Genomic DNA, 23366 nt, shown 5'->3' with positions numbered 1-23366 from the left:
GTCGTTTCCCTGCTTCCCTGGGGGCCGAGGCCGCCGAGAACCACGAGGAACTTCCAAGAAGCGCGTTCGGCAAAGGTCGTCACTGTGCTGTCACCCATGTGACAGGCTGGCTGCGAAGAAACGCCATCTCGCTGAAGAACAGCCAGCACTCACGCCAGCACTCGGAGCTTCCCCAGCCCGCTGGCGAGCGGGCCGCACGCCCCGGGAGGGCCAGGGGGCAGGCTCCGTGGCCCCGGGGACCTGGGAAGGGCGGAGTGACGAGGCCCCGCCGCGGCGGGGCTGAGCCAGGACGCAGCCCGGGTCTTCCGACGGCGCGGTGCCGGGGCCCCTCTCCTGGCGTGACCCGCGCCTGCCGCGGGGCCCTTAGCGGAGACGCCTCCAACTTCACACTTTGAAAAAACAGAAATTAAGAGAGATGTTTCACTTAGAGTTTCCTCCCCTTCTTCAAAGAGTTTACCACGTGTCTCTTTAAATAAAAGGAATTTGTTGTAAACTGTCATTCAGTTTGCAGACACATGGTGTAACCGTTTTGGAGCACATGTGTTTGGTGGGCGCAGGCCCGCCTGGGAGAGCCCGTCATACTCCCCGATGTCCCGCGCCCCTGCGCCTGGGCTTCAGCCGCGTGGCTGCCTGGCTCCCGGCAGGCCCGCGCGGCCGCGGCGTTTAAGCCCGGGTCCAACGACGGCCGCGTTGGCAGACTCTGGCGCGGCCCTGACCCCGAGCAGCTCTTTTAAACCTCAGGTAGGAGAAGGTGCTCCCGAAGGCCTGGGCCGAAGTGGACGCCCCGCGTTTAGCCTCCAGGATCTCTGCCTGCGCGGCAGCCCTTTACTTCCCGCCAGCCCCTTCCGCAGACACACAGCGTGTGCCCGGGCGCACACAGGCATCCCTCGGCTCGGCAGGCCGACCTGAGGCCTCCTGGGCACCGCCGGGCCCAGCTGAGGTCCCGACGTGGAGCCCTTCCCTCCGCAAGCCTCACGCCGCGCCAGTCCCCGCCGCTGCTCTCTGGGTGGCTCTCCTAACTGACTCCGCTTTTCTGAAACCAGTAGCACTGGTTTTCAACTGGGAGTGATTTTGCCCTTCCCGGGGACACTGGGTAATGTCTGGAGACATTCTTAGTTGTCAAACCCGCTGGGCCTGCCACTCGCATCTGGCAGGGAGAAGCCAGGGACGCTGCAGGACATGCTACAGCGCGTGGGACAGCCCCCGGCAGAGAAAGACCCGGCCCAGTGTCCCCAGCGCCCCGCTGAGGGCCCCCGGCCTGCAGGCGGAGTCGCGGAGCGGAGACGCGGCCAGCCACGGGTTCCTGAGCGGGACCCTGGCCCAGACTGTGTCCAGCATTGGGGCCTGCCTTTGGAAAATGGGAAAAGGAGGAAGAGACGCCCCCCCCCCCCCCCCGCCGCGGAATGTTCCCCAAGCCTTCTACAGATTCGTAATTTACAAATTAAAACAGGGACAACGGCGGCCACAGAAACTTTTTCTCTCACTCCACAAGGAAGACGAGGAGCCACGGCGCCGTCCCGGCCGAGCCGAAGCCCTTCGGGGGCCGGATGGGGAAGGACGCCCGTCTGCCAGACAAGGAGACAGCGTGGTCTTTTCCGGAAGACGTTCCCTCCTGCTCTGAAGAGGCTGCGCTGGGAAGCGGCGCTTGCTCCACGCGCGCCTTCACCTGCACCCCCAGAAGCAGCGCTCCGGCCCCGTGTCACCGCGCGGCTCTGCCGGGCTGGGTGGTGGGTGGCGGCGATAGGATGCGGGCGCTGGGGGTGTCTGCCTGCGCGGGGGCGGGGGCGGCGGGGGAGGGCGGCGTCCTTGTAAGAAGCAAACGCCTTCTTTGATTTGTACAGTTATTGGGCATAGTTGGCCACAGGCTGCACAAGCTATATTTAGCTGGACGTTGGAAAGGGTAGAAGAAGGACCTGTTTAGAAAAAGGTTTGGACAGCTTGTTGTGCACAAAGGTGTCGTGCTCCACGCACACGCGTCTCCGCAAGCGGAGAGGGGAGGACACTCCCCTCCGACGGCCCCCCAACGCGCGGGCTTCTGCTGCCGTCCCGTCCCCAGAGCATGGGACACGGCAGCCCACGTCGCTGCAGAGGTTACCGGCGGAGAGCTGTCCACACACTCGGGTGTTTCCGCGGGTGTGAGACTGCCATTTACCACAGCAAGCACGATAGCATCTTCGAGCTGTTTAATTAAAAATTAATTAGGAGATTTAAGAACAAACTCATTGGGGGTTACTGTACAAGAACGTGTTTACAGAATTAGGCCTGGGCTTTTGCTCCAGCTGCGTCTCAATCAATTCTCTGTCTATTAAGTGTAATTACGTAGGCTGCTTTCTCAAAATTACAATGCAGCATCTAAAAAAGCAGCAGCCTGGGAAAAGTGTGTCACTTTAAAACGCACACAAACGCAACTTGGGTTGGTTGGCTGGGGAGCCGAGCGGGGGCAGGGAGCGCAAATACCGAGCCTCAGCCTGGACCGTGTGGCGTGGCCTTCTCCCGGCCTCGCCTTCGCCCGGACGCGCGCGTCCTTGGGGAACGCCGGCCGGCGCGGGGCGGCCTGACGCAGGACGACAAGGACCGCGAGGGGAAAGGACAGCTCTCCCCCGCTTGTCCTTGCTGTGCATCTCGGCTCCAACTGCCGTTGAATGGGAGGTATCTGTTGGTTACATGTTTGCTTTGGACTTTGGTCCTTTGAAAGCACATGTTTGCAGAATACAGGCCATTTTCTGGCAGTGGCGGGGGGTCCCCGGTGAGGGGCAAAATGAAACCCCGATCAGGGCGATCTCTGAGCCGTCGCAGGAAAGAGGGGGACCCAGGGTCACGGCACACACAGGGGCGCGGACCTCGGCTTGCCAGCGCGGACAGGGCCCCCACCCGAGGACGGTGCCCGCCTCCTTGCCTCACGCAACTGGCAGCCAGCGATGTCCTTTGCCTTGGGAAAGAGGGACCACTGGGGCGGTGTCCCCTGGGCCGCGGTGCGCCAGGCACGTTTCTGCCAGCCCGAGACCGACCGGAGCGTGCCTGGCACCGGGACTCGGGGCAGCGCAGCCCCGCACCCGCAGGGAGAGCCCCGCCCTGCCCGGCCTCTCTCGTGCTGTGGGGCCTGTGCACGTCCCTTCGCGGGGGGCCGCCCGGGGCCGGTCCGGAATGCTGCCTTCCTGCTCTGCCGTGGCCCCCGGGCGTCAAGGTGGCCGCGGGCGGGGCAGGGGAAGAGCGGTGCTCGCTGTCACCCTCGTGCCCCCGGCCGCTCTGCACGAGCTTCCGTCTCTGCGGCGTCAGGGCGGCTTCTCTGCCTCTCCGTGCCCCCCGTTCTCCTCGTCCTGCCGCAAGGCCCCCGCGCGGACAGCCATGTCCCTTTGGGAGGGATTCCAGTGGGGGGAGAGGCTGTTTCTCTTGCTGTGTTTATATAGATATTTGGGGCTAAGAGACAGGCCTACCTTTTTTCCAAGGCTTTGCGGAGCCTCCTGCAATTCAGTGGAGTCCCCTCCTTTTTGTTTCTTTCCTCAGGAGCAGAGATAAAAATTCCAACGACCCTAGTGTTGCGTTCCCCCCCCGCCACAACCTCCCGCCCCGTGTATCCTGACGATTAGGGTTCAACTGTGAGATTGCATTTACCATAAACGCCTGCATGTAAAGAACTATGTTCCTAAAAGCCGTTCCTCAGAAAGTGGGAGTCCCTTTATGCTTGAGTTTTTAAACGTCTCTCACGTCACGTGGCTCCGTCTTTATTTTGAGTAACAAGCGTTGACTCAGGAGAACACGTCGGGCCGGAGGAGCCTCGCCCCGTTCCAGCCTGGGGAGCGTGGAGAGGGCACGTCAGACCTGGCAGCGCAGGCGCGTTTTAAGGCAGTGAGGAAATTCGGCCTGTGCTCGGCAGTTGCCCCACGGTGGGACTCCACGCCTACAAGCGTCGCGTGCAGGCCTTGGAAGGACCGCTTTGCAAAGCAACAGAGGAAGCAATTCCGGAGATAACCAAGGTGCGCCTACAAGAAAAGGAAAACAAACCAGCAAAACGATCCTCGTGTTCCGTAAATGAGCCCTCGGATCAGGAAGCAATTTTCCAGAGACACACGCCTGCGTGGAGTCACAGAGCGCGTGATGGCAGGCCTCTGCGAGGAAACGTACAGTGCTGTGCTCCGGGAAAGCCCGCCACGGGTCAGGCGGTGGCCCAGAGACGGCGGCGACGCGGTGTCAAAGGCGTGAGCGGAGTCCGATCACCGTCTCGTGAAACGCGAGGTGGGAGGGCCGCGTTCCCGGGTCGGAGTTTCCTGTGACCCGATGCGCCTGTGGGCCTGCGTTAGCCGCTTAAGTTTCACTCACCGACACTGGACCTCTCCTCTCACCCCAGCGCTTTTCCGTTCTGCTGGTTAGAGCACACGCTGCGACAGCCTATTACTGGGGAAACAGGGAACCACGTTACATGTGGGCACGTGTGTTTTTCTTCAATTTGCTCTAAACTCAGCCCGGGCCCGCGATTGGAAGCCCAGACGGAGGAGGAGAGAGCTGGCGGCTGTCGCGCGTCTGTGCGGCCCGGTCGAGGCCGGCACGCTCTGTGTTTGGTGAACGTCCCTGTGGCCTGCGAGCTTACCAGAAGCAGAGACTTGTGGCGGAGACATCGTCCCTGGAGGCGCACCGGGGACCCCGCTGTGAGAAGCCTGGTGCTGCGGCGAGGGGCACCCCTGAAGGCCTCCCCTGGCTCCAGAACGGCGACCTCCAGCCCCTGGGACAGCCTGTCCCTCAGCCGTGGCCTTGTCTGCTGGGGGCTTGGCTACCTGACCGGCCAACACTGCGATTTATGATGAGGCTTTGGGATACAATGTGCCCATTCCCCTCTCTGGGGGTCCCGGAGGGTAAAGGTGTTACCCGGCCCCCCAGGAGGGGCCGAGGTGAAGGTGAGCACGCGGGCACGGAAACTTTGCGCGCGGAAGGCTTGGGCGAGCTGCCGGGCGGCCGCGCATCGGAGCCGGGAGGAGGGAGCACTGTCCAGGACCCCCCGCAGAGAAGGCGCCCGGAGGCTTCCCACTCGGACGCCCCCAGACTTTGCCGCTCCGCCTGTGGCCGCTTCTGGCTGGTGTCCTTCCACCATATAAACCTGCGACTGTAGACACAGTGCCGCCTCCAGCTCCGCGAGGCGCTCTAGGTCACTTCCCCGCCTGAGGGGTGCTTGGGAGCCCCTGGAGAGTGTGGCCAGCTGGTCAGAAGTTGGGGCCCCGAACCCGGGGCTGGCGTCTGGAGCTGCGGGCCGGCGTGGCAGCCTGGGAACTGCGCCCCAAGAACGGAGCGTGGCCACCGCCCTGTGAGGCACCCGGCCTGTGTGAGCCTCCGACGCGAGGTTGGGGCTGGGCCACGCTCCCCAAGACCGCATGCAGCGCGACACCACGCACCCCGATTTAAGAAGGGTAACGCAGTGCCACATAGCGTTCGTGAACACACTGTGTGGAGTGCATACGTAAATCTGTATGTAGTTTATACGCACATACATACGTTCGTTTCTATTTCTGTGCAGAGCATTAGGGTTGTTTTGAGGAAAGTAATACCCTAGTACTACTTTTGTACTAGTATTCAATGCTTGTACTATTATTCTGCATGTTTTCCTGTGTTAAAAATTAATGCAAAATAAAAAGAGAAACGTGGAGGCAAGGGACACCGCAGACCCCCAGCGCTCTGCGACCAGACCTGGGGGCGGGGCTGGGGGCAGGAGGCTCACGAGAACCAGGCGGCCACTCAGCAGGGACAGAGCGTGACCAGGGAGGAGTGTGCGCACTGGGTGTCAGTATGTCCTGTGATGACGTCTCCAGGAATGAGCCCGAGGGGGACCCTCCGCAGGACCTGCTGTAGAAGGGGTTCAGGAGTGTCCATCTCTGGACGCCTTGGACGTCCGGGTGGCGGTCACTCCGGAGGGTGCAGCTGTGGGTCCCCACACAGCCTCAATGTGGAGTGTGTCTCAGAGCCGCCCGGCCGCCCACCCCTCGCTGTCCCTGTGACGGAGTTGCGCTTGGCCTGAGGAATGGCCCGGGCCGGCCCTCTGCCCGCTCACCTACGGGCCCCTCCCTGCACCCCGGCAGCTCCGGGGCAGCTGCTGCGGCTCCTGGCCTCCGATCACGCTCCCGGGGGCCCCGGCAGCGGAAGCCCCGCCTGCTCCCGCGTGCCCGAGGCCGCGGGCACCCTGGGAATTCACCTGTGCCAAGCGGGGCCCGTGCCTCAGGTCACAGGCGGCTGCCTCCAAATCACGGGGACGTGGCAGGGGCAGCAAGGATCAGCCGGGGGCAACCGCAGCCCCTGGTGCCACACCCACGCAGGACAGAAAAGGTCTCAGATCCAAACTATGGATTTTGTCAATAAGTCTAATAAAAACTTGGGATAATTAAACTAGAACCAGCCTATAGGTTTTTCCCATGAGAGAAACAGGTTGCTGAGATAATTCAGTTTGGGGGAAAAAACAATGAAACGGCTGGTAGGATGTTCTTCAGGAGCAGAAACGCATTCTTCACCCCGGTGCGGCGCGCCGTTCCACGCGGGCGACGGGTGCCTCTGCTGGCAGCGGCCACTCGGACGGGAGCGCAGGCGCCGTCGGGGGCCCGGTTCCCTCCAGACCCAGGTCCGGGCCTGGCAGGGGCCGTTCGCGGTGGGGCCTCGTGGGGGCGCCGTGTGCCCGCTCCCTCCTGGCCTGGCCGCCGGGAGGCTGCGTGGGGGGCCTTGGGCAGGTCGCTAGGCCCCCTGAGCCTCTGTGTCCTTGGCTGTCAGGTGGGCGCACGAAATAGCGGCTCCAGCTGGGTTGTTTTGAGGGCCAAGGGGGAGAGATGGAGGTGACGTGGCATGTGGGATTCCTCTCGGGGTGAACAGTCCACGGTTAGTGGTTGTTACTTTTTCATCCCCCTTCTCATCCTCTCATCTCCTCCCCGTGTCTGTGCTCTTTGGAGGAAGGGCCATCCTGGGACGGATGGCGGCCCCGAGCCTTCCCAGGCTGGGGTGCGCAGGGGGTGCTCAGGGAGGCAGCTGGTTGGCGTGTCTGTCCGCCCCCTGCAAGCTCTTGGCTGTGCTGCCCGGGCAGAAGGACCCGTCCCGCGGCCACACACTGGCCGGGCAGGGCCCCCTCCGGCTGAGCCTGAGCTCCTGGGCTCTGACCGCAGGGTCTCGGAGGGGAGGCTCCGGGGGCCGCCCCCTTGCGCGGCCTCGAGAACACCACGCAGACACAGGCTCTGCCTTCACAGTCGCACTGGATTCCGCAGCAGCAAAGACCCAGGCTTGTCTAAGGGCGAGGCAGGAGAAAGCGCACAGAGCGGGAAGCCATCAGCCAGCATGTAGCTTACAGCCCCACAGCTAATTATTAATTTAAGGGGTTTGGGCTTGGTCAAAGCTGACTGTCAACAGCCGGCTGTGTGGGAGGTGGAGAAGAGGGCACTTACAGGTCAGTGCGAGCCGGGCAGGCAGGCGGGTGGAGGCCCATGTTCAGCGCGAGCCCGGCGGGCAGGTGGGTGGAGGCCCACGTTCGTGACCCAGGCAACTGGCACGTCGCTGGGCCTTGGTTTCCCCACGCGCACCCAGGGAGCTGCGATGCTGTGGGCGAAGCGAGCAGCACCGAGGCGGGCGCTCAGGGCGCGTCGCTGGCCGCCGCCGCCGTCCTCAGCAGCGCTGGCGCCGTTTGCCCCCCGGGAAGAAGCAGCCGTACCTTCACTGTGTGTGTGCCCTGACGTGAAACAGATATTTTAATTAACTGATGCAGCGTGTTCTGCATCTGATGCCCTGAAGAACAGTCACTGATGGTCCGCAGCGGAGACTCCGCTTTGCAGACAGATGCACCTTTGCTGCCGACAGTGTGCTGCTCATCAGCGCAGGCGTGTGCGGGCTTTCGCTGTTTGAACGTGTTCATTCGCCAAATTCACGGAGGGGCTGCAGGACCGTGAATATTTCCATTAAACCAGCAGTGGCCATGAACATAGAAGCTCTTGCACTGAAGCTGAGAGCAAAGAAACACCTGTGAACATTTCATTCCGAGTAGGATCCCCGCCCCGCAAAGCTGGCACTGTCTCACCTGGAAGGGATTTTACCCGGGGGAAAGTGGGGACCGCCAGTCAGCGACTCGGACCAGAGTCCCCACGACCTGTGCAAAGACCCAGGTGTGTGGTGCAGACCTGACGCCTTGGTCTTTCTGACTGTGTGACGGTAAACAGCCTGAAAAGGCATAAATATGGACTGAGCTTGATCCAATAACCGTGAAAAGTCCAGTCCAAAACCTAGGAGGCGAAGAAAAAGCGGCCAGGGGTTTGGTGAATGCGGGGCGCTGGGCTTTTCCACCGGTTCCCCCCAAAGCCCGGTGCCGGCATCACCCGACGACTTCCGATGCCCCTTCTGCCGACCCAGCAGCCAGGGCCAGCCTGGTCTCGGTGTTTCTCGCGAGAGTAACAGGAGGCGCTGAAGGACTGTAGGCGGGACGAGGGCAGGGGCGCGGGTCCCACAGGGGACAAGGTGCCCGCTGAAGGTCCCCGCCCGAGGGGGGCGAGAAGCGCGGGGGTGTGCCCACGGTGGCGTGGGGACCGGCGGAGGGTCTGAGACATGTCCCGTCTTCTGTTGCAAGTCCATGGCTCCCCTCCTCCGGCTTGGAAATCCGCCGAAAGGCGGGAGCTGGCCTCTGACCCCCCCGGGCTCCTCCCGCGGAGGTTAGAAAAGGGAGCCGGTGTCTGGAGCCGAAATCACGTTCTTTCAGAACGGAATATGGGCGGCAGCTTAACATCAAATGGAACAATATTTGCTGTAAATGGTATATGCACCACATAGGTGGCAAAATAACTTTTCTGATGTCAGCTGTTTCTTTGAAATGCGAAGAGCGCGGCTCTTGAGCTGCCTTCTCTCAAGCCGTCCCCCTTTCCACTCCCAGCGTCCATCGCAGATGAAAGCCGCCCGGGGCACGTGCCCCTGTGCGCCTCGCGCCGGGGAGAGGACAGCCGGCGAGCGGGGGGCGTCGTTGCGGCGAGGCAGCCGAGCGTGGACGGAGGGGTGGGTGCAGCGACCGGGGGCGGGGCCACAGCAAACGGGGGCTGGGGCGAGGCCGGCTGCTGCCCCCGCCCTCTGCCGGCCAGCCTCGCGGGGGAGAGAATTCGGGGTTCGAGGCTTCCCGTGTCGGGGTGGGGGGCGGACGACACACGACAGAGTCCCAGGCCAACCTTCCAAGGGCATTACATTGTCAATTTCTTAAGCTTATTTGTCACGCTCATATGGGTGCCATAATTAGTTATTTAATTATGATGTGTAAAACCTGAAATTAATGAGGAGACAAATGGTGACATTCAATCATTTTCCACCCCAAGGAAATGAACCTGTGTCCTGACCTCCTGTGTCGGGGCGGGAACGCAGGTCCGCGTAAGACAGCTCCCAGGGAGCAGAGCCGCAGCCCCAGGGCCGCGCGTCGCCCGCCTTCCAAGCCCGGGGGAGGGGCCGGGGGGAGACGGACGGGGCACCGTGACAGGGCAGTGGCCGCGACCCGAGCCTGGGAAGGCTGGGAGGGCCCGGCGGGCGCCCTCGGGGTCTGCGCCGCCGCCTTCACGAGCGCCTCCCTGCCTGTACGGGGAAGGGGGCGGCCGGACGTCTGGTGCACCTCAGGCTGGGCTGGTTGTCAGGACATAAGCCGTGGGGTGAAAGGACTGGAACTTCCAGTCCCACCCCCTGATTTCTGGGGACAGGGAGGGGCTGGAGGGAGAATTAATCGCCAGGGCCGCGAGACTCCATCCGTCCTGAGGGCGTAATCCCAAGGGGCCAGCTGGCCGACCCCTTCCTTGGAGCGATTGCACGCGGGGGAAGCCCTCCCCGGGCCGCAAGCCCCCGGCTCCGGCCTTGCCCCGCGGTCTCTTCCTCTGGCTGTGGCCTTCTGTCCTCTAATATCCTTGGTAAAGCGTCTGCACTCCCATGAGGAAAAGGGTTCTGAGAGCCACCCCAGCCCACGGATCCGTCCTGGGGGAGGGGGCGCGGGAACCTCTGCGGCTGGAAGCCTGGGGACGGCCTGGGCTTGCCCCTGGTGTCCGAGGCAGGCGGCGGCTTGCAGCACTGAGCTCCTAACCTGGGGAGTCGCATTTGTCTCTGGTCTACGGGGCCAGGACCGAGCTGGATTCGCGGACGCCTTGCCGACGTCTGAGAGTCGCTGTGGGGGTGGGGCGGCCCCCACGCACTGGAATCTGGCTGGAACCCACAGGTTCCCTGGAATCCGGGCGCGGAGGGCACAGGCTCCCCAGGGCTCCCCTTGAACCCCGCACACAAGGCCACGCGCGGGCCGCGTCCGCTGCCCTGCCTCCTTCCCCGGAAGGGCCTCACACGTCGCGTCGCCTTCCGCATCCACGCCGCGGGGCCGCCTGGGCGACCCAGGAGGTGCTCAGCCCCAGCCCCGTAACTACGTGTGCAAAGGCCCTTGTGCAGACGAGCGAGCGGCCACAGGCTGCGGGACGGGAGCGAGTCTGGTGGGGCCTGGGGGCACCGGGGAACCCCTCGGGGATCGTGCACTTCAAGCACCCAGAGCAAGGCCCGGCACGGCGCGCACTCCAGAGACTGTAGCTGCCGCTGTGATGGGAGGAATCATTACTCACTTTCCGGGGAGGGTGTGGGCGGCCCTCTCGCCCTTTGGATAAGACTGGTGATGAGGAAGACCGCCGGCCGGGCGGGCAGGGGCCGAGGGGGACTCCGCTGCCACGGCCCCTGTCAGCGCGGGGCCTCGTCCCCCAGCTCCTGCCGTTCTGCGTTGTGGGAGCAGCTGTTTGGAGAGGTTAGCGCGCCTCCCCCGGAGCTTGGCTCTCCCGCCCCCGCCAAGGTGCCTGCGGCCCCTCACCGTGGCGCTGGCAGCCCTGCCCTCCTCAGAGCCGCAGGTGCCCCCGGTCGGCGTCGCCTGGTCACCCACAGCCGCTGGGTGCTGCTCCGCGGACAGCGCTGCAGGAAGCCGCCCACGGGCCGGTCTGAGCCTGGCGGAGTCCGCCCCCCAGTCCCAGGACGGCCTGCCCGGAGCCCGGGGCCGAATGCCGGCCGGGGCGGGAGCACCCCTTCGCCCTTGGCCTCCGTCTCCCAGGCCGTAGGGTTGGCGTCCTCCGCACTCGCTGCCCAGCACCCACGGGGCCAAGGCCCGCCCCGAGGGCTTGGGGCTGCTCCGGGCTGTGGGGCGCGCCCGGCACGAGCCGGCTTTGGCTGTTCGCAGGCCGGTCGGAGCCGGGGCCATTCTGCCATGTGCCTAAACAGCACCTGAAGCTGGGACATCTGAGTGCAAGCAGAGAAGACTGCTGTTCCTGTTAAAAACAGGGGAAGTTCGGGAAGACTCGAGGAAGGCAAGGCCCCGGACGTTTTCTTCCCCCTTTGCTTCTGTGAGGCAGCAGTGAAGGGCGGGAGGAAGAAAAGGGCCGGCGATGGCTGTCCCCACCCTGAGCTCTCCCACAAGGTTAAGTGAGCTGGAAATGGCACCGCCGTGGGGGGTGGGGCGTGGGGGGGTGGTGCGTGCAGACCCAGAGCCGGACGGGAGAGGCGGCCACTTCCCCGAGGCGGGTGCGGGGAGTCGGTGTCGCAGGCTTGCAGCTCCGTGAGCGGCTCCCCGCTCCGCGTGACGTCTTCGGTTCCCTGTTTGACCCCTGGAACGAGGGTGTGTGCAGAGGGGCCGCTGGGACAGAAGGGCAGGGTGTCCCTGGGAGCTCGCAGGCCCCTCGGAGGCCCAGGCCCCGGTGCCGGGGCGGGAGGTGCAGGACTGGGATCCTCCCCAGCACCGACCGAGGCGCGAATGAAACGCCCGCGCGCAGGCCAGAGCGGTGCCCGGCGGGCGCAGACCGAGCGTGGGGACCTCCGCTTTCTTCCGGCACAGGTCTGTAAACGCAGCCAAGTCCTCCCTGCGTGTAAGTCCCTGCAGGGGGGAGGGTGGGGATGCAGAGCGTGAACAAGTCCAAGCGAACCCCCGCGCCCCCGAAGCGCAGGCGCGGCACACGCCCCTCTGTGAGCGCTTGTGCAGGGCCTACCTGGGGCCGCGCAGGGCGGGTCTGAGGCAGGAGCACGGGGCGCTCAGCGGGGTGTCTCCTGTGTCCCTGCCGTGCCCACCAGGGCAAACGGAGCCAAAAGGGAAGTTGAGCGCCGCAGCGACTCCCCACCTGAGAGGGCACCGCGCCCGCATAAAGTGAGGAGCGTGCAGGTAAGTTGCTACCCAGGCTGCACTGCAGAGGAATTAAATCGCGCCATCTGGAGACGCGCTCCAATTTTAGTCGTTCTTGTTAGAAGAAAGAAGGAGGAATCAAAAGAAGTGATTTTCTCTAAAAAAGTTACATCTCTCTCTCTCTCTGTCCACATCTCTGCCCCCATATCTGTCTCAGGTCCTCCGCCCTCTGTCCCTCAGTGGGTGGCCCCAGGGAGGACTTTCCCTTCGGTCAGTTTTAGGCAACGATGCTGAGTGCGCGGCCGCTCCGCCCCCGAGAGAGGAAAGGGGCAGGCAGAGCCTGAGGTCTGAGCGGCCCTTCGGCTGCCTGTCGGCTCCTCGCACCCACAGGTGGCTGTCGTCCGGCCGCTCGACGTGGAAGCGCCGCGTCCTGTATGGGGGAGAGGCCGCCGCGGTGCTCACACACCGACCACGGGGACGCCCCGCTGCAAAGCCTGCCCCGCCCGGTGGTTTAATCAGACGGCAGTAGCTTTTAAAAGGTAAAATATAGCCCATGTAGGCTATTTAATTTTTTTTAGCTCCCTCTAAAATAAGAAAGGAACACATAGCATCGAAAGGAGCGATTTATGGAAACCCATAAAGAATATATTTTCTTAGAGAGTCATTGAAATTTAATTTAGAGACGCCGAACCCGACGCAGGGATGCCTTTGAACGCGGCGGCTCCCCCCTTCGGCGACTTGGCCTGGCCTTTGTCAGAGCCGCCGAGCTTCAGAACGGAGCTCCAGGGCCTCCGGAGTGGCCGGGCCGCCTCTCTGAGCACAGAGGGGCCGCAGCTCTGTTGTCAGAGAGTTAGACCCTGGGTGTGCCCTGGGGCACTGGGGTACAGGCCAGGAAGCCGCCGTGGCACCGAGAGGCAGGTGAAGGGGCACCTGGCTCTTGCCCCCACTTCCAAGTCACTGCACACGGTCGCAGAGCCTCGCGGTGCACCCCGTATCTGCCGAGTCCTAGCGGCGTGCCAGGCCGGTGCCAGGCGTTGGGGTGCAGGAGTAAACGCGAGCAGCAGTCTCTGCTTCTGTGTGCTCAGTGGGCCCCGTCCTCTGGGGTCCAGGCTTGTCTGCGCTTCGGGGTCAGCTAGGGACGCGGGGGTCCGCCCCAGGAGTTCAGCAGGCTGGGGGGTCCCTGGGAGCGAGGGTTTATGAGGGCGCCCCGGCGACTCGAACGTGTGGCTCAGCCTCAGGACCCCGGGCCGATGGGGCGCGGGCGGCAGGGGTTCCTCGTCCAGCTGCACGGGTGCTCTGGGGGGCGCACGCGTCCCCTCGCCCCGACTGGGTTTGCACGTCGGCTCCGACCTACAGTCCCGAGAGATGAGGTGCAGGAAGGCTCCTTTATGGCACCGGGGCCGGCACAGAGCAGGGCCCCAGGCTGTGCGTCTAAGGGGAAAAGGGGGGCGGGGAGACGTCCCCTGGAGACGGCCGCCGGCGGAGGGTCCGGAGGCGGGGGCCTGGGAGGCGGCCGGGAGAGGCCAGGGCGTGCAGGGGGCCCGCAAGTGGGAAGGAAGGGCCCCTCGGCCCCTCAGAGTCTCCGAGCTTCCCTGGGGGCTCCCAGTGCCTCTCGGCGTCAGCCGGGGGTGGCTCTGTGCGGAGTGGTACTCAGGTGGGCTCTCGCGGGTGGAACGGGACCCCCACGGCGGTGCCGGGGGCTCCGGCGGTCCCCACGGCATTCGGCACACGGCCGTGATGGTGCCACGTCCCGCCACGCTGAGAGAAGACGCTCACGCTGGCCTCGGCGTTCGGCTCGGCAGGCCCTCCCGGTGCCCCGGCTGCGCCCCGCTCCCACCTGGCAGCTCACATCTGGGCCGAGGCCCCGCCACCCTGCCTCTCTATCCTTAGACGCCCCGGCCCCGCCCCTCGTTCTTAAAGGTGTTTGTGCCCACCTGCCGGTGCTCTCCCACACAACTCAGCTGTGTTCTTGCTGATTTTGGTCTCTTTCCTGACAATCATCCCGAAGTCCTGAGCTCTCAGTCCCTGATCTTCTCTCCTGCCAAGATCTTGTGTTTCTCTCCACCTCGGCCCCTCGGTCCCTCTGGTCGTAGGCTGGACTGTTGGCTCTCAGCTTTGGGGAGCGTCCCCCAATTCCCGTGGGCAGGCTGCGCCCCAGAACTGTTACATCACTGCCCTCAGGGGTGAGGATGGGGCATCAGCATTTACAGCTCCCGGGTGATTTGATTCGGTGGCCACGGCTGAGAACCGCTGCTCTCGACCTTGCAGCCCTCTGCCAGCTCACTGTCAGGCTCCCAGCGGCCCGCCTGCAGCGGTTCATTGGCCTCGCCCTGCCTACATCCTCCCCCTCCCCGCGGTTCGCTCCCCGCCCTCTTTCTTCCCCAGCAAAAGGAAGAGCCAGTCCACGGCCGCTCTCAGTCCTGGACTGTGCAGACTTCAGCATCTGTTGTCAGGCCCTTCGAAAGCACTTCCCCGGAGGGGATATGAATTTACGCGGCTCCCGGCCGGTCTGCAGAGCCGGGGGCGGCTGGGGGAGCCCTCCCGCAGGCAGGGGGAGGGCTGTGCACATGCCGCAGCCGTGGCCAGTTACGCGGGAAGCTAACGGCCCGATGGATCTCCCTCCGCGGCTCTGCGAGTGGGACGAGAGAAGGAACAAACAGACCAGGAAAAAGCGGTCACAGTGCCTTAATGACAGAGGCTGAGCAACCGGGGCTTCCACTCCCCTCCCGGCGCTGTCTCCCAGGCAACTGGCGGAGGGGGGCTCGAGCCCTCCCCACCCCGGCCCCTCATTAAAGTCTCCGCCTCGGTGTCCGCCAGCCTCTGTCCTGGGTTCCACTTGCTTTGAAATGTGCTTTGGAAGGAATGGCTTGGCGAGGCTGTGGGACCCTCGTTTTCTCTCTTTTCAGGGACTGACTCCGTGTTGCGTCCCCCCACCAACCCGAACAGTGGAGCCTTCCCTCCAGTTAAAATACAGCCAGAAACAAACAGGGACTCAAACAAACAACACCGCCTTGTCTGATGAACGTTTGGGCGGGCGCGGCGGGGGCTCCCGCGTGCGCAGCTCTAAGCACACGGCTGACCTGCCCAAGCGGCGCCATGGTGGCCGCGGAGAGCAAGCAAGGCCTGCGGGGGCCACGTCCGCAAGACCGTCCTGGGAAAGCGAGTCCAAGCGGGGCAGACAAGGGGGAGTCGGGGCCGCCGTGAGCGCAGTAGACACCTCGGACCCCCGTTAGCCTCCGCAGTCTGTCGCCTCTCTCCGCTCGCCTCTCTTCTCCGTCGAAACCGCACCTGTGCATGTGTGTCCCTTATGAGACGTCACGTCACCCTTCCACTTGGGCAAAGGGGCCTGGCGGGTTTTAAGGCGATGCCCCTGCCTTCCTGGGCCTCGCCAGTCCCACCCTTGGGGGTCGGGGGACATGCAGTTGGTTTCATTTTCCTGGGAGGAGGGTAGAATGCACATTCTTGTTCCCAGTTTAAAGATGCGGAAACTGGGGCGCAGAGAGGTGAAGCGATGGGCCAGGTTGAGAAGGCGCAGGAGTGGGCGCGAGCCGCGCACCCCGGCCCTCAGACGCCCCAGCGTGAGCACCGAGTTCCAGGTGGACGCAGGGGGCAGTGCGCGCACTGGTGCCCCACTCCCGCCATTGGTCACTCAGGTGGGCACACGCCGGCCGTGCCTCTCCAGGGCCTTGATCAAGCGGGACGTTTAATCCGACACATCTCTGTCCCCTGGTGGTCGCGGAGCAGCCGGCCTCCGCGGCCACGGCCACGCACTTTCGCCTGGGGCTGGCTCTCTACCCGGAAGGCGCTCGCCGGCCTGTGTCTGTGTGGGTGGTCCCCGTCCCCACCCCCCTGCCCCGCCCCCCGCTGGCCGGGCCTCCCTGGGAAGCGCCCCTCCCTTCACGGGCATTTTCCTCTCCGGGTGTCCTGGCCAGGGCACCAGAGAGTGGCCTGTGGCGACCTCCCCCCGGCACGGCTTCGTGGCCCCGGTGCCTGTCTCCATTGCTCTGCGGTGCCTGGGAGACTGGGGCCCAACCCGGGTCCTTGTCTCTGAGCGGTTGCTTTTTAGTCACTCACTGCTGAGGGATGGAAGGGGAGAGCGGACGGCCGGCCTGGCGGTCGGACGGCGCTCGTGGCTGTGACCTGGGGAAGGGACCCGCTGTGCCTGTCAGAAGGACACAAGCTGCAAGTCTGTCACCTGCGAGCATCTGGTGGGGGCTGCCAGGCATGCCCATTTTATGCATGAAATTCAAGCACAGAAGGACATGCCCCCCACGTTTACGACCCGCGGATAGGCCCCGGGCTGAGCTACGCGTCTGACTCAGGTGTTCGCAGGCCCGCGCGCTTGGCTGCAGTTCTGGGTCGGCCGTGTCCTCCGTTCTGAGCAGGAGGGTGATCCCCCCTCCCCCCACCTCCTTCCTCTTTCACTCAACACCCACAGGCTACAGGGCCCCTGGATGCCAGGCAGTGAGCACACGTGGCAGCCACGGCCCTCGTCTCTGCCCCGCAGGCAGCGCTTGGCGGCTGAGGGTGGGGGCTTGGGGGCAGGCTGTCAGGGCCCGAGGAGTGTGAGCTTCCTCTGCAGATGCCTCGCTCGCTCGCCATCCGCTGCCTTGTTCCTTGTTCTTGCTCTTTTCTAAGAGTCCATGTGCAGGACAGCGATCAACCCCTTGCCTGTTACTGCATTGCGACTGTTACTTTGTATACACCCTTTATTGACATTGTTGGTAAAGGCTTTCGCATGGAATTTCTCAGTTTCTGTGCCGCCAGGTGCGACTCTCTTTTCTCTGTTTTACAGCATCTGCGTTTCCGGTCTTGGTAAGCGGAGTTCGCGCTGCCGCTGGACCCAGGTAGAATTTCCTAGGTTTCTTCCGAGGCAGCGCCTCTCCCCCACTCCCAGTGGAGGGTCCTATTTTCTGAGGCTTTAATTAAATTTGAAATGGGAGAAGTATGAACAGATATGGACGTGTTGCTTCAATATTATTTTATAATCCGGTGTCAAGATCCTATTGATATCGCTGGAAAATGAGTGTTTTGACAAAACCTCTGGCAAGAACTGGCCTGACATGATCTTATCCTCCGGCACTGATCCTCCCTTCTGTGGACAAGGCCCCCCATAACTTTGGGGCCATGGCGCCTCCCGGTTGTCAAGGGTGGTCTGGGCGGGACGGGGACCCCTCCCAGGGCGGCTGCGGCAGCCGCTCCGGCCCCACGGACCTGCCCCTGTGCCGGCAGCACCAGGTGGAGGAAGGGCTGAGTGGCCGGGCTTATTGGCTTCGGGCTCGTGCTCTGCTTCTTTCCGCCTCCAGTGTGGGCGCTTTTCAGACACGGCTTGGCAGCCTCCGGGTGGGACGTGCCCCTCACACTGCCAGACCGGAGGCTGTGCCAGGGGTCCCCGTGGCTCTGCCGTTGCCGGCACGTCTGGAGGGGAGCTGATACCGAATGCAGCGGTGCGTGCGCGCCGGGCCTGGGTCCAGGACAAGGACACGACAGGCCTTGGCGCTGCGGCGAGCTCACTGGGCCCAGACTCTGTGGGACCCAGGCGGCCGCTGGCTCCCCCGCACCTGTGGTCTGGCCCCCACCGGTCGGGAGTGCCCGGGCCGAGGACCACCCTTCCCAACCGCCGCAGCCCTGCCCGGCAAGGCCGAGCAGCGGATCCGTTCTCCATGCCCACACAGACGGCCGGACTGACAGAGGGGCTGGCCGGCCGGGCAGCGGTGACAGACAGGCTCCCAGAGCGTCCTGGCTGTCATGTTTAACACCCGGACCTATTTTCAAATGCTGCTCACAGACATTTTGAACGGCATTAGAATAAAGAGAATTCTGAATTAGCTTCTCAGCAGTACATGAAATAACTGTCTCTCACCCAAAAAGGGAAGGAGAGGGTGATGAATTTTTAAGGTAAAAATCCTAGAAGGGGGAAAAAATCCCGCAGCAGGCAGTTCTGGAATCTTCTTGCCCACCAGCCAGTTCTCTTTCGGTCTCCAGCTGCGGTTCTGGTGCCAGGGAGGGTGGGGAGCTGCCGGGTGGGCCAGGGCCCCGGGAAACGTGTCCACATCTGCTTGTGCCAGCGGGCAGCCGGTCAGCGGAGCAGTGCGCGGGCGTCGCCACGGAGCCCGGGAGCGGCGCGGGGAGGGCGGGCCCGGCCGTCCTGGCCTGCCCCACAGCCGGGTCTGTGCGAAGGGCGCTGTGGAAAAGCGGACGCGCCCCTCAGACGCTTCCGCCTTCTGTTGCCCAGGCGCCCGCCCGGGGGCGTCTCCGTGGTGAGGCCTGGGTCGCCACGTCCCTCCATGCTCTGCCTGTACCCGCCTGCCCTGCAGAGGCTCAGAGGACGGCCCCCGCGGGCTCACGTTCCCGCTGCTGGGGAAACAGAAATGTCACATAAGCCAGCCCTCCCTGTCCTCTCCAAATACTCAGCCTCACGGAGGGGGGGGGGGCGCCGTCATTCCTCGCCTTCAGTGCACCCCATTTGCATGCCAGCAAAGGACTGGAGTCACCATTTCCAAAGAGGAACAAGGAGCACGCAGGCTCCTTAGCTTAAAAGCACCCGCAGAGGGACCACGCCTGCACAACTGCGGAGGAGGGAGAGCCGGGTGCCTGCGGAGCTCGGAGGAGGGCGGCTGCCTCCACGTGGAAAAGGAATCCGTTCGGCTTTGATATCTGCAGACTGCGTCCGAGCCTCCGCGCGGGCCTGCCGGCTCTGCCTCCGGACCGCGGCCGCGGAGTCGGCGCGGAAGGCCCGCCTCTGGCGGCAGGGGCGCTGTCTCCTGAAGGGCTCCTCCTGCCGCACGCCTGGGGCAGCCGGCTCTCAGGGTCGGGGTCGCCCAGGGACCCGGGGGCGCTGGCCGGGAAGGGCGCTCCCGTGTCATTGGACCAGGCCCCTCCGGGGAGGAGCCGGGTCATGTGCCGGAGAAGGACCTTGTGCCTGTCAGGCTGCCCTTTGAGTTAAGGTGCCATGCACACGTGCCCATGCAGCCCACGGAGAGCTAGCACCTGCCCACCACGGGCACAGCCCTCACCACACACGGTGCTTCCGCTCCTCTCTGCCCCCCCCGGTGCCCCCTGCCTCGCCCCGCTGGCCTCCTTCCTTTCCCCGGGGCACGGGGACCCTCCCCCCGTAGCCTCGGGCCGTCCGCACCAGCTGCCCCCACTGCCCGGAGCCCTCTTCCCCTGCACGGTCCCTTCCCGTTCCCCTTGGCTTGGCTTGCGGGTCACCCACCCCCTCAGAGGTGGCCAGCCCCCTCCCCCATTCCCAGCAGGAGCAGGGCGGGAGTCGGCCTGCGCCCTGCACTCCTTGCGGCGGCAGCGCGGGGGGGCCGCCGCCTTGTGCTCTGCGGCGCCCACGGGAGCTCAGCCAGTGTCCGCCAAGGGTGCCCGGCCCGCCCAGCTCCCGTGGGCTGCAGAGCAGAAGAGGATGCACAGTCACCCCTGCAGATCGGCCGGGGAGCGGTTGCCTGGGGTGCTAGACGGCTAATATAGTTCAAGAACTTTACAAAATCTGTGAAATTATGAGTATTTTAACTGATTTACCACATCACAGAACTCTTTTTCCCCCTGCATTTTTCCGCTGCACAATTTCTGCCTCTTCATGTGACTAAGATTTTGTGGTGTTTTTTCGACAGAAAACCTAGAGAGATAATTCCGTGTGTGTGTGTGTGTGTGTGTGTTTAGTGTTTGGGCAAAAGTGGTTTTCTAATCATGCGTCGCTGACTGCGCGCCACATGCAGATTGACACACAGACCCACTCGCTGTCCCATTGGCTAAGTCTTTGCCCTGCAGACACAAGAATTATGATGAATTCTATTTCGTCCCAGTTAAAAAATAATACTGGCACGTTGCCACGGGTGTGCACGCATTGCGCATTATTCCTCGCGGGGGATGCCCACTTTCAGCAGCTGCCGAGCAGAGCGCTGCTGCAGCCCCGTGTCTGCGGTCAGAGGTCCCCGCCGCCGCCTGCTGGGTGGCCGCAGACCAGGGCAGCGCCGGCCTCGCGGTTCCGGGGGCGGGGCTCGGAGTCCAGCTGTCGGCTGACCGCCTCCTCTCCGGATGCCTGGGGAGAGCCCTTCCCCCACCTGCCCCGGCTCGGCTCGCAGCCGCACCCCTGCCGTCCCTGCCTCCCTCTCCGCCTGGTTTCTCCTCCTCCTTCTGTGTCATTTCTTCCCCCGCATGTTTCAGCCCCTTGGCAGAAGTTTTGACAACGGCCGACACCTCCCAAATGCCACGGGCAGGTGCGTCGTCGGCACCTGGTCCGGGGCCACCCCGGGAGGGACCTCAGCGACACAGGCCTGAAAGGGACAGTGCCAGGAGGGGGAGGGCAGAGCAAACCGGACTGCAGTCCGCGCCCGCCCGACCCTGCGGCCGCCCAGCGCCCTGCGCCGCACGCGGCAGCCGTTGGAGGCGCCTGAGTGAGTGAGACGGTCGGCTGCCGAGTGAGCTCCGAGCTGCGTGTCAGAAGGCCGGCAGAGGAGCGTTGGAAAACGCAGTCACTGCCGCACCGCGTGGCTGCGGGACGTTTAATGGTGTGCTCAGGTTGCGCGCCAAGCCTCTTGCTGCCACCGGGGGAGGTGGCCCCCGGCCCCCCTGTGGGACCTCTGCCCGAGATGCGATTGTTTTTCAAGGTGGCAAAGCTATTGAGCTGACAAAGGGTTTGTTTTTTTTTTGTTTTTGGCTTTTTTTTACACCCCCCCCACCAGTACCCGCTTTGTTTCCCTGTTTTGAGTCTTGCTGAGGACCTAGCGTTTCTTCCTGAAAAACATGAAAAGCAGCTAAAGTGATTGTTTGTCATCTTTTACTAAGTTATCCCACTTTAAGCTTTAACTCCACAGCTCGCACATCATTTAAAAACCGTCCGGCGTATCTCTAAACTAATGGCACAAGCCCCCGTGTGATAAATTAAAATACTTCCCACTCTGCCGCACCGCGAACAGGCAGCTACTCCCAGGTCTTTGAAAAAAGTACTTTCAAGATAAAATATGTACTTGTGGCTTCTGCGGGTTTTTTAAAAGTCCTGAATCTTCACAGATTTACTGAGGGAGAGGGAGGGTTGCATGTAAAATGTGTTTTTCTTTGACGTTCGAGGTCTTGCAAAGTAGTTTATTATACATTTCGTGGACATCTTGATATTTAATTAAATTTTAGAAACATACCCTGAGCACTCCCAGGAAGGAATATGAAGAATGTATTTGTTCACTGTCTGTTTGTTATTCTTCTTCAGTTTCTAACACAAAATTATCAGTTGGAAGTAAGTTGTCAGAGGCACTTAAAAATGTTCAGGGTCAGAAATCTAATTAACCCTCGCAACTGTGCTTAAAATGTTGAATAACATAAGACAGGTCCTTACAGGAATCTTTGGTAGCATTTGGTCTGGGTGATATATTTACAACTATTTTTTTTGGAAACTGACCTTTGTGTCTATTTTCAAAAGGCGTGAGGGGGCGGAAGGCAGTTTGGGAAACAAGTCACTTGCGGGGTCTCAGCCAGTGCGCTCCAGAGAATTACTGCTGAGGGTGAGCAGCTGAATCTGTAAACTGTTCCATGCATTTACATTTTTATAGACGGAATTAGGTGCGAGTTCACCGTAAATGGGACACATGCCCGGAAATAGTTCTTTCTCCCGATTTGAATGTGAACGCAGCAGGAAAAAGCCAAACGTGTTCAACCTACGAATTTGGGGCTAAACGTGCTTCCCAACCACCGGATCGGCGGGTTTGCTTATTGCGGTCGAGGCCTGTTGCTTCCTGACAAAGGAAGCGGTTCTCGCACGGGCTCCGGATGTTTTATTTTTCTGTGAGTGGGGTCCTCGCGGGCGGTAGAGCAGCTTCCTCCTGCAGCCACTTTAATTGGCCGTCGGGAGCAGCCCCGTTTCTGTCCGCGAGGCACCATGTCTCGCCCCTAACTTACTAAAGAGCGGACAGAAGTGGTCGGAGCAGGACCGGAGCCTGTGAGGAAGACGCAGAAGCCGTGAACGGGCGGCGTGGGAGCGGTGGAGCAGGCAGGTCCCTGGACAGGGCGGGGGCCGGCGAGAGATGCTGGCACGGCTGCCAGGGCGCTGTCTCCGCTGTGTGCGTGCGAGACGGCAGCGGTGACTTGTGGCCGTGTGCAAGGTGCTGGAGGAAGACAGGTCACGCCCGCAGGACCCCGGCTGGGGTCTTCAGAGGGGAGTTTTACTCATTTGCCTATAGTCTAGGGACTTCCCGAAAACTGTGAGCCCCGAAGGGTGGGAGCGTGTCTGCTTTACTCACCGGGGCATAACTGTGACCTGTGATCTAATACACTCTCACATCGACGGTTCTTAAGCGAACTGAGTGAGCGAGCGAGTTCTCAGGGGTGTTCTGAGAGCAGGGGCTCGGGACCTGGGGCCGAGGCGAGGCTCTGGGGGAGCTAGAGCCCCTTGGAAATCATGGAAAACCTTATGTGCCTGCGGATTTTTCTTTCTCAATCCCTTCAAATTGCCGGGCCTTCGAAGCAGCGGCCGGTGGCCCTGTGTGCACAGCGACCGCCTCGGAGTCCGTCCGCAGCTTGCCTTCGGCTGCCCCAAGGACCCTGCCGCAGGCTCCGGGACCTCCGGGGCCCAGAACAACGTGCTTCCGAGAGCAGAGCCGCTGCCGAAGCCCACACGCGGTAGCCTCACAGTGCCCCCGGCAGGGCCGGATGGGTCTGAATCTCTGACGCTGCGCAGGCCTCCGCGGGAAGCAGGCTGGGTCCGGACCTCGCCGGGGGAGCCGGGGGTCCAGGAGAGCAGGGCACAGACGTGGCGGGCGTGGCTGTGGGCCCCTCCATGCGCCACGCTGCCCCTTGGATGGATACTCAGCGCCCTCGTGGGTCTCTGTCCGTTTCCCCACTGAAGCCCAGCCGCTCTGGAGGAAACGGCGAGCACCCCCAGGTGAAGGAGGCAGAGAGACAGCCCGAGCAGAGGCCTGAGGGGAAGAAAAGGGTTTCCTCTCAAATCACAAAATGCTATGACAATAGCAGGTAACGGGGCAGCGTTATCTCAGAACGCGAACGTAGCAACAAATTCTCGGTTGGGCGAAGTGCCGCCCACTGTGTGGGGGCCCGGCGGGCGGGCCCTCAGAACAGCCTCCTCTGTGGCGGCTTTGACCTCCTGCCTCTGTGACGACAGAAACTGGGGAGACGTGGCTGAGGACGGCAGCGAGAGCTCATCTGCTGAACCGCCTCCCCCCGCCCCCTTAATGAAAAAAGGAAACAGGGCCTGGGAGAGATGGATGGTAATGTCACTCCGCTCGTGCCTGGAAGGAAGAGAACGCATCTC

Source organism: Pteronotus mesoamericanus, unplaced genomic scaffold (assembly GCF_021234165.1).
Source record: "Pteronotus mesoamericanus isolate MK-2021 breed Mesoamerican mustached bat unplaced genomic scaffold, CSHL_Meso_final contig_25, whole genome shotgun sequence".
NCBI classification, from domain to species: Eukaryota; Metazoa; Chordata; class Mammalia; order Chiroptera; family Mormoopidae; genus Pteronotus; species Pteronotus mesoamericanus.
The sequence above is the reverse complement of the archived record's forward strand: the minus strand, read 5'-3'. Positions refer to the sequence as shown.